The 10,034-nt window shown below is 38.8% G+C and overlaps 1 pseudogene; it reads left to right on the top strand.

The window, feature by feature from the left end:
• Positions 1–439: 439 nt before the first annotated feature.
• Positions 440–1,185, top strand: LOC112408527 (40S ribosomal protein S3a pseudogene; annotated as a pseudogene).
• Positions 1,186–10,034: the final 8,849 nt, after the last annotated feature.

Genomic DNA, 10,034 nt, shown 5'->3' with positions numbered 1-10,034 from the left:
GGAGAGTTGTTTTTCATTTTCATTTCATTTATGTTTAAGTGCTTTTGTATTGTAAAAATATTTTAAATGGGAATTCCCTGGCGGTCCAGTGGTTAGGACTCAACTCTTTCACTGCTGGGGCCCGGGTTCAATCCCTGATGGGGGAACTGAGATCCTGCAATCCATGGGGTGCCGCCAAAAAAAAAATTAATGTTATTTGTCAAAACTTTTGGCTCAAAATTTTCACCTTGATCATAAAACTCAGTGTCTTGTGTAAATGGCCAAATTCAGGGTTCTCCTATGTATCCATGTAAAATAATGTTCTTATATTCGTTGATATGGAATGATGCCCACAAAAAAAGTGAAAAAAAGCTGGTAAAAAAATACTGTACACCATGGCGGTCAGCAAGAACAGGCGCCTTACAAAAGGCAGCAAAAAAGGAGCCAAGAAGAAAGTACCATGATTGAAGCTCACGTTGACGTCAAGACTACCGATGGTTATTTGCTTCATCTATTCTGTGTGGGTTTTACTAAAAAATGCAACAATCAGATTCGGAAGACCTCTTATGCCCAGCACCAGCAGGTCCACCAAATTCGGAAGAAGATGATGGAAATCATGACCCAAGAGGTGCAGACAAGTGACTTGAAAGAGGTAGTCAATAAATTGATTCCAGACAGCATTGGAAAAGACATAGAAAACACTTGCCAATCTATTTATCCGCTCCATGGTGTCTTTGTTAGAAAAGTAAAAATGCTGAACAAGCCCAAGTTTGAATTGGGAAAACTCATGGAGCAACATGGTTCTGGGACTTCCCTGGTGGCACAGTGGTTAAGAATCTGCCTGCCAATGCAGGGGACACAAGTTCGATCCCTGGTCCGGGAAGATCTCACATGCCGCGGAGCAACTAAGCCTGTGTGCCACAACTACTGAGCCTGCGCTCTAGAGCCTGTGAGCCACAACTACTGAGCCCACGTGCCTGGAGCCCGTGCTCCACAACGAAGAATAGCCCCCCACTCTCCGCAACTAGAGAAACCCCGCGCGCAGCACCAAAGACCCAACAGAGCCAAAAATAAATAAATAAATAAATAAATAAATTTTAAAAGGGGAAAAAAGGTAGTAGTTCTGGAAAAGCTACTGGGGATGAGACAGGTGCTAAAGTTGAATGAGTTGATGGATATTAGCTGCCAGTCCAAGAATCTGTTTAAAATTCAGACTTTTAATGGTGACAAATAAAAGATCTTATTTGTGAAAAAAATATTGTAATATGATACCATTTGTATTACTGTATATGATATATATGATAATTTTTAAAGACTAGAAGGATATAAATTAAAATGTTAGTGGTAGTTACCTCTGTGTGGTGGTGGGGTTTCAGTTTTATGTTTTTATTTATAATTTTCTAAAGGACCTGATTTTTAACAATAAACATGTACCTTTTTTTAATCAGAAAAAATAAAACTATTTCCATCTGGGAAAAAAACTAAAGGACAGGCACAGGAAGAGAAGCTTGTGAAGGAAACCCAGGAAGGAATTTTCGGAGAGGTAGAAAGAGAACCAGGAGACAATAGTGATCTGAAGGAGTGGGATAAAAAATGTTTCCAAAAGGAAAGTAGGTGGTTAACAGTGTTTAATACAGTAGAATGGTCAAATAAAACCTGGGAAATGTACACTCAATTTGACAATTACCTAAAGGTGAGAGGTTGGGTAGAGCGCTGGGAGTAGAACCCAGATTGCAGCAGATTAAGAATTGAATCAGGGCTTCTAAAAAAAAAAAAAAAAAAAAAAAAAAGAATTGAATCAGAGGTGAAGTGGAAACATTTAGTACAGACTATTCTTTAAAGAAGCTTGCCCAAGATTTGAGGAATGTGGTAGCTAGAGAGCAATGCATTGACAAAGAAGCATTTGTTTGTCTGTTTGTTTAAAGAGAAAGGAGGCTTGAATATGTTTAACGACTGGCGTGGGGGGGGAGAATTTCGTAGAAAGAGAGAAGTTGAATATACAGGTAAGTAATAGGAAAAGGCTTAAAATCAAATAGCCCTTGGAGAATTGCGAAAGTTAAATTCACAATGAGGTGTAAATACATGGTCTTTTTTTTTTTTTTTAAGAGAAAGATTTGATAAGGTGGAGAGGAGAGTAGCAGGGTACTGGGCTACTTAAATGTTTTGCAGTAATAATGCAATTGACAGCTGTTATCAGCTGGCTCCTATACACACACACACACACACACACACACACACAGAATAGAATAGAATAGAAAAGGCAAATCTCTTGGCAAACAGGTGACATCAGAGCATGATGTGAGAGCAATGCGCGTTTTCCTCTCATTGGATTTCTCTATGTTCATTCTTTGCCAAAAGGAGTCCAGTGTTGGGAGGGGAATGAGAGAGAGAGATTTAGGATCCTCAAATTGGAAGGAATCTCATTAGTTCATCCTCCTGCCCACAGGCAATACTGGACCTTAAACATACATCTATCCATCTTTCTGTCTTTAAATTTTTCCCAAAGGAGATTGCACAATCTCCGAATCAGTCATACGCAATCATACTGACAAGAACTTCTTTCTAGTCTCTATTCAGACTGTCCTGAGGAATTGGCAAATCAAGAGCCCCTATAATTTGGAGTGTTTGTGTTCTTGGGAGCAGGGGTCTGGAACTGCAGGGAGGGAGTAGGGGGAGGGTCTGAGTGTAAAAGAGGTAGTGCAGAAAGGAAATCCAGAGAGCAGGGCTCATGACATACAATCTACTCCAGGGAATGTTGATCCAGAGTTTACCTGCCTTTCTATGGAGCCCCGCTCTCTTTCTGCACACATCCATCAAACTGCCTACTACTAGTAGTGACTTCTCCTCTTGACGTTCCTTTAACTCTAATTTCACCTGGCGCCTCCCTAGGGATCGTCTCTACTTTAACTAAATCCCTTCTGAAAGTTGGATGAAATGTTAATGAAACATTTCCAATGTTGATGAAAAGTCCTTTAAATAGTCAACTTGTCTACTTAAGTTGGTGATTGTATTTACTTTACTAAAGTATCTCTCGATCGCCTAAGGGTGAGGGCAATCTGAGGAAAAGTGGTGTGGCCAAAGTGTGTGAGTATCTATGCATGTTTATCAGGTGTTGCTAAAGACCTAACCCTTTAGCTGACAAGAGTTTGGCCTCCAGCTTCCATACAGGTGTTTGTTAATTATATAATGAATCATCTAGCAACAATAAGACCTGGAAAGCTGATAATGTTGCAATTAGCCAGCTTTCTTCCCTTAATAAAAGCTAACATTTATTGAACACTTACTATCTGCCAGGCACTCTTTTAATCACTTTATGTATTTTAACTCAGTTAATCCTCAGAACAATCCTATGACATAGGTGCTATTTTTATAGCTGCATTTTACTAATGAGGCACAGACAGATTAAGCAATTTGCCCAAAATCACACAGCTAATAAGTGGTAAAGTCAGGATTTGAACCCAGCCAGTCTGGTTTTGGAGCCCAGGTTTTCAACCTGCCTCCCAGAGAAGATCCTTTTAGCCCATACAGGGCTAAAAAGGAGTCATCATAAAGGGTGTAAGATGGAAAAAGAATTAGGAAAGGAAAAAAGGAGAGAAATAAAGACCAAAAAAAAAACTGTTTAAGGGGTAGAATGTCACTAACAACAGCTTAGTAACATTCTGGTGTAAGTTGCCTGCTCCTGCCTAGATGTTCTTCATCTGGCCTTTAATCTGAAACTTTTTGTATTGAATTCTATCTTCTTAATACCTATGATAACTTCAAGCCTATTTAATTTCTGCCCATCCTTCAAAGCCCAGTGCAGGTCCCACCTCCTCCATAAAGCCTCCATATTCATCCAGTCTACAGTAATCTGTACTTTTGAAATTTTTTACAGACTTCTTGTCTGTAGTGTTCATTTGGCTCTGACTCGCATTTTTAATTAGTCTTGTGTACATTTATGTCTCATCTTACCAACCATACCGTAAACTCCCTAAGGGAAGAGACTATGACTTTTATTTCTCTTGCATCGTGTATCCCCCATAATGCCTAGCATGGTGCATTGCAAATAATAGGCGCTCAGCAAATATTTGTTGGTTGACTAATTGATTGGGAAAGGTCAGAGACTACATCAAATCTTGGTTAACCCCTGAATCATTAGTGAAGAACTATGCACTCAATGTGTACTCAATAAACATTAATGATGATTACAAAATCATTCAAAGAGTTTTTATAGAGCTTCTACACTGTGTAGAGAATGGTGTGTGGGGATAGAAATTAAACAGAGGATACAGCTTCTACCTTTGAATACCTTAGCTTAGCCTTCTCTTACTACTTCAGTGCACGCTATCTCCTTTCTCTGAATTCCTGCTGCATTTGAAGTCAGGACTAGCTATCACTCAGTTGTTGTCTCCCCTGATTCAATTGCAAGCTCCTTGAAGGAAATGGATAACACTGTGCTGGGACCATAATGGAATCACAGAATTAGAAAGGACTTTAGAGATTTCCCTGTTGTCAAACTTCCCACCCAACGCAAAAATCCCTTTTGCAACAGCCCTGATTCAGCTCTTATTTAATTATACACTTCCAGTATCAAAATTAATCAATATAGGAAGCATAGGAGGAAGAATAGGTTCAGGAGCTACATAATGAGTTGGATCCTGACTACGTGCAGTTTACTGTGATTGTTAGACAACGAAGTGGAGACAAACAGCTGAAATTCAAGTCTCAATCTCAGGAGAGATGTCAGGACTGCAGACAGAGACTTGGAGTCTTGGGTATGTAAGTAGTAGTTGAAACACTAAGATTAAGACTACTAAGGACAAGAGAACAAAGCAACCAAGGACAAAATCTCCGAGAATTCCTCTAATTGGAAAATGAGAGGAGAAATCAATGAGGTGAGAGAACTGGAAGATGAAAAAGAGAGTTTTAAGGAGAGACTGGTCACCAGAGTCAATGGAGGATGGATCAATGAAGTTAGAAAGGATAAGACTGAGATAAGGTTATTTGATCTGGTGATTAAGAAGCCAGACGTTTGATGATCTTGAAGAGAGAGGTCTCAGTGAAGTAGGGTCTATTTTGACTTACTCTTGTTACCTATAATGCCTAGTTCAATGCCTGGTTCAATATATATTTGTTGAATAACTGAATAAATGGTTGGAAGAACTGTAGTTCCTGCTAAAAATAGGAGGTGATGGGGAAAAGTAAACAAGTTAGCCTTTCTTTTTCTCTGAAGCAAGAGGAGAATATGGGTAATAATATAGAGAAATGTTAAGGTGAAAAAGAAAGGGGCAATGATTTTCCCCCCAAAATGTGAAGTAAGCTCATCTGAGATTCTCTCACAGGTTTGATGGAATAAACCTGTAACAAATAGGAATAAAGTTGGTATACACACACACACACACACACACACACACACACACACACACACACATGAAAGCTCCAGAGAGTAAACAAAAGTAGGCAGATATTGGATGGAGGTTGGAACTTAGAAGAAGGGAACAGCAGGGGCCAGGGTTCCTATTTTTATGGATTTAGCCTGAGGGCAGGCTGTAGTCATCAGCCACATCGCTAAAACTACAACAGGAAGCCCTCATCTTTCTAGCCTATAGAACCAGAGGACAGGATCTGGGGAAATGACAGTCTCTAGAAAATGAGGGGATATATCAGAAAGACATCCTGAGGAGGAACCCTAAATTATCTGTATAAATTTCTCCCAAGACTTATCCTAAACCATGCATGCGCAGGGTGGACTGAAAACAACTTTCATCTAAGACTAAAAGAATGGAACTGAGATTTGAGCTGCCACCCACCACAGGCAAGGCAGGGTTTTTAGTTTGAATCTAACCAAGTTAATTGCCTGCTGAAACAAATGCATCCTCACTCTTCAGAGAAGTATAACAGTATCCAGAGACTCCACAAGATAGCATTCACAATGTCCAGTAAACCCTCTAAAATTGCTCACTATATGAAGAATCAGGAAAATGTGGCCCATTCTCAAGGGAAAGACAATTCATGGAGGCCAACCCTGAGATGATGATGCTCAATGAGGAGAGGAAAATGCCCTGGTAATGAATGAAGAGATAGGAAACTTCAGCAGAGAAATAGAAAATATAAAAAGGAACTAAATGGAAATTCAAAAACTGAAAAACACAATATCTGAAATTTAAAAAATTAACTAGATGCACTTAATAGCAGAATGAAACACCAGAGGAAAGAGTAAGTGAACTTGAAGGTACAGCAATAAAAACTATCTGATCTGAAGAAGAGAGTTGGTTGAAATAAAATGAACAGAGCCTTATAGACCCATGAGAGAACATCAGTGGTCTAAAATATGTGTGATTAGCATCCCTGAAGGAGAGAAAAGAGAGAATGGGGCCAGAAACAGTATTGGAAGAAAAAATGGTTGAACACTTCCCAAATTTGGTGAAGGACATATATTTAAAGATTCAAGCTCAGCAAAGCCCAAACAGGATAAATATGGAGAAAATTGCACCTATGTGTATCATAGTCAAACTGCTGAGAACCAAAGATCAAGAGAAAATCTCGAAATCAGCCAGAGAAAAACAGCACATTACATACAATGATTCAAATAACAATGGACTTCTCCTCAGAATCTATGGATGCTAGAAGACAGTAGAAAAACATCTTTAAATTACTGGGGGAAAAAATCACTGGCGACCCAGAATTCTATGTTCAGTAAAAATATTCTTCAATAACAAAGGCAAAATAAAGACTCTCTTCAGATAAAGAGAGTCTCTCTCATGCTTATAATCCTTTATTCTTGCTGTTCCCTATGTCTGGAACACACAGTCTCTCCTCTAGTCCCCTCCCTATCTTCAGCCTGCTAACTCCTACTCATCCTTCACAACTAAGCTTAAACGCCACTTCCTCCAGGAAGCCTTCCTGATCCCCCAAGTCCAAGTTAGGTGTCCCTCACTAATACATCAATAGCCCCCCACATTTCTCCAATCTTAGCATTTATCATGCTGTATGTAATTACATGAGTTGATTGTGACCTTCACTAGACTATATGTTCCATTAGGGCATGTACCATGTTTTCCTTATTGGTGTATTTACAGTGCATGCAATAAGCACTCAATTAATATTATTGAATAAAGAAAAGAAAGTCTGATTCCAAAGTATTTTTTCCTTTCTACTATGCCAGGCTGTCATCATCGAGAAGGAGGTCCTGACACTACTATAAGATTGACTACTATTATACTCTCTTAAACTTTATGGAGAAATCTACTGTGCTTTGAAAAACTGAAGCTTTCATTGAACTATAATTTTCCTGTGATTTCATGGGCAATTACTGTTTGGAGGCTATCCATATGTGCTTAACATAGATCCTTGGTAATCAATGCTTGTGAAAATCCTCATTCAATACCACTTCAAGATAAATGATGAGTAACGTGGAAATGATTAAACTATGGTGCATCCAACTTATAGAATATTATGTAGGCACTAAAATTATATTTATAAACCTGTGTAATCATTTGAAAACACACTTATATGTTAAGTGGGAAAAAGCCAAAACCAAAAATACAAAATTGTATGTATAGTGTGATTACATTGTTTTTGTAAAAAAAAAAAAATCTATGTGGAAGGGAAAAATAATGCTGGAAAGAAATATAGCCAAATTATTGGCTGTGGTTTTCACTGGGCGATGGAACTACAGTTACTTTAAACAATTCTTTTCTGTATTTCACAATTTTTCTTTAATAAACACATTATTTAAGCAGCATTATTCCTATAGTGAGTGTGGGGGGACTTTCTTTTTTAAAAAGTTTAAAATAGAAAGTCTAAGGGTAGATAGAGGTCCCCTGATACACCAGACGACAATCACAAGTAAAACAGGACTGTGTTTAAGCCTCCTTTCTCTTTAACTTGTACCTTAATGGCCTGATACCACTCATAGATTAACTAAGTGCATGACCTTGTTGAAGGATGCTATAAGACTGGCCTCAGGAAAAGAAGAAAGGGGATCAGAAATGGAAACTGCCAGAGGCAGAAGGAGAAAGAGACTAAGCAAAGAGATCAGAGAAAGTAAACATAAAAGAACAGGAAACGGGAGGGGGGAGGGAAAGACAAGAGGATAGGTATATGTATATACATACTTTCATACATTGGCACCCGCATGAAAAAGAGGAGCTGAGCTGGTCATGGATTTTTATTACAGGCATAGCTAGCATATTTTTCATGTTATTTTATTATTATCTGTATTAAGAGTATGTGTGTTTGTGCCTCGTGCCTCACTATTCCCCAGGGGCACACTATGTATTTCTTCAGCCCACATGTGCTGTCATATCTGCCTGATGTTGCCAGGGAAGATCAACTGGACACTAGGTCTGGACATTCTGGAGCCTACTCTGGGAGCAAATTGCATAACCACGTGCCTATCTACGTGAGCTATAGATTTAGCAGACTATGTGGGACAGTCGGGAACATTCTGGGTGATAAAGGAGATCTGGATGGGGATTCGGGAAGTCCCAGAGGCATTTATGGCAAACAAGAAAGTAGATTAGTTCTCTCCGGGTCTAAACCCATTTATGACAAACAACTCGACAGCTCATAGCCAAGATTGTTTTTGTTAAGATATTCGTATTATTCTGTTGACTTTGTGTATTGCTTCCGTCATCCTTGAAACTTTCACTGGGCTAGTGGGATGGCTGATGGGGGGGGGGGTTCAATTATTAAATGTCATGCGAGAGTGTTGGAATTAGAAGTTAATTTCTACATGGTTTGGTTTGAGTATAGTCATTTCCCAGAAAGGATTTCCAGCAACCTTGTCTTTTCTGTATGATAATCCATCTTTTAACCCACCTGCAAATCAGGAACAAGGAGACTTAAAAGTAGAACATGTAAAGGGACCAACACAAGATCTTAGCATCATTCATTGACCTTTAGAGGGTGGATGCAATTGTCTTAGAGCTCCTGATGATATAATTTGTAGGGTAAAAAACTGTGGCTTCCATTACCATACGCTAGAGTCTTGCACCATCCAATACAGTAGCCACTAGCCACATGTCACCAAATTTAAATTAAATTAAAACTTCAGCTCCTCAGTTGCCTGGCCACATTTCAAATGCTGAATAAGCACATGTGGCTAGTGGCTACTGTATTGAACAAAGCAGATATAGAATATTTCCATCATCATAGAAGGTTCCATTGGACAGCACTGTGAATCTAGACTCACAGGATGGTGATCTGAGGATCAGGCATCTCTGCGTCTGCATGTAAAGTGACTTTTAAAAAAATTTTATTGATGTATAGTTGATTTACAATGTTGTGCTAGTTTCAGGTGTACAGCAAAGTGAATCTGTTATACACATAATATATCCACTCTTTTTTAGATTCTTTTCCCATATAGGGCATTACAGAGTACTGAGTAGAGTTCCCTGTGCTGTACAGTAGGTCCTTATTAGTTATCTATTTTATATATAATAGTGTATATGTGTCAGTTCCAATCTTCCAATCTATCCTCCCCACCCTTACCCCCTGGTAACCATAAGTTTATTTTCTACATCTGTAACTCTATTTCTGTTTTGTAGATAAATTCATTTGTAGCCTTTTTTTAGATTCCACACATAACTGATATCATATATTTGTCTTTCTTGGTCTGATTTACTTCACTCAGTATAACAATCTCTAGGTCCATCCATGTTGCTGCAAATGGCATTATTTCATTCTTTTTTATGGCTGAGTAATATTCCATTGTACATGTGTACCACATCTTCTTTATCCATTCCTCTGTTGATGGACATTTAGGTTGCTTCCATGTCCTGGCTATTGTAAATAGTGCTGCAATGAGCATTGGGGTGCATGACTCTTTTTGAATTATGGTTTTCTCTGGGTATATGCCCAGGACTGGGATTGCTGGATCATATGGTAGCTCTATTTGCAGTTTTTAAAGGAACCTCCATACTGCTCTCCATAGTGGCTGTACCAGTTTACATTTCCACCAACAGTGTAGGAGGGTTCCTAAAGTAACTTATTTTTTTTCTTACTTCAGGTTGTCTCTTTGCATCAATGTGCTCCAAGTGACACCAGGGAAACTAAGGCAGTTTAGCAGACCT

The sequence above is a fragment of the Neophocaena asiaeorientalis genome, unplaced genomic scaffold (genome assembly GCF_003031525.2).
Source record: "Neophocaena asiaeorientalis asiaeorientalis breed wild unplaced genomic scaffold, Neophocaena_asiaeorientalis_V1.1 scaffold760, whole genome shotgun sequence".
In the NCBI taxonomy this organism is placed as follows: Eukaryota; Metazoa; Chordata; class Mammalia; order Artiodactyla; family Phocoenidae; genus Neophocaena; species Neophocaena asiaeorientalis.
Note: the sequence above shows the minus strand (reverse complement) of the source record. Positions and strands in the feature narration are given on the sequence as shown.